The sequence below is a fragment of the Nematolebias whitei genome, chromosome 6 (assembly GCF_014905685.2).
Source record: "Nematolebias whitei isolate Nwh7 chromosome 6, NemWhi1, whole genome shotgun sequence".
NCBI classification, from domain to species: domain Eukaryota; kingdom Metazoa; phylum Chordata; class Actinopteri; order Cyprinodontiformes; family Rivulidae; genus Nematolebias; species Nematolebias whitei.
The window spans coordinates 49,556,360-49,556,928 of record NC_056503.1 but is presented as its reverse complement, the minus strand read 5'-3'; the positions used below and the strand labels follow the sequence as shown (position 1 = coordinate 49,556,928).

General features: G+C 31.1%; 1 protein-coding gene across 1 annotated transcript in view; it reads right to left on the bottom strand.

Moving 5' to 3' along the window:
- The window catches only part of zgc:101731 (SNARE_SNAP25N and SNARE_SNAP23C domain-containing protein), an 11,391-nt gene extending 11,040 nt beyond the window's left edge, over positions 1-351 (bottom strand). Inside the window, exon 1 of the mRNA XM_037678407.1 lies at positions 281-351. The gene's annotated coding sequence lies outside the window, so the exon portion shown is untranslated. The remainder of the gene's footprint in view (positions 1-280) is intronic.
- Between the last annotated feature and the right edge of the window lie 218 nt (positions 352-569).

Sequence of the window (569 nt, the reverse complement as noted above, 5' to 3'; positions counted from 1 at the left end):
ATATATATATATATATATATATATATATATATATATATATATATATCATAATTAGGGCTTATATAAAGGCCATTAAGTGTTTAGTTTCAGATTATTTAAACCATGATTTATTTTTCCACCAGAACAATAATCCTCTCCCATGTTTATCAGGTCTAATTTATTAATGTAACCTGACTAAATAATCTATAATAAATATAATCTATAATAAAAAAAAATCTATAATAAAAAATGTATTAGTCCGATTTGAGTCAGAAGTAAAATTAGACAGGAAGTCTCTTACCTTTCATCAGTTTTTGTCTCCAGATTTTCCGCACCAAACCGTTTCCTGGCTGCAGCCACCTCCTGCTTCTGCTCCTCACTCCAATTAGCCCCGCCCCTCTGGCCCCGCCCCCATTACCAAACACACCTCAGCAGGTGTTAGGACACATAATCACATACTTTACATTAAGTTACTGTATGCAACAGATGTTCAATAAAATAATACTCGAACAAGTCTTTAATCTTTGTCATCACATGATTTATTAAAATAAAATTAAACTTTATTTAAATCACTAGTCATTACTGCGATG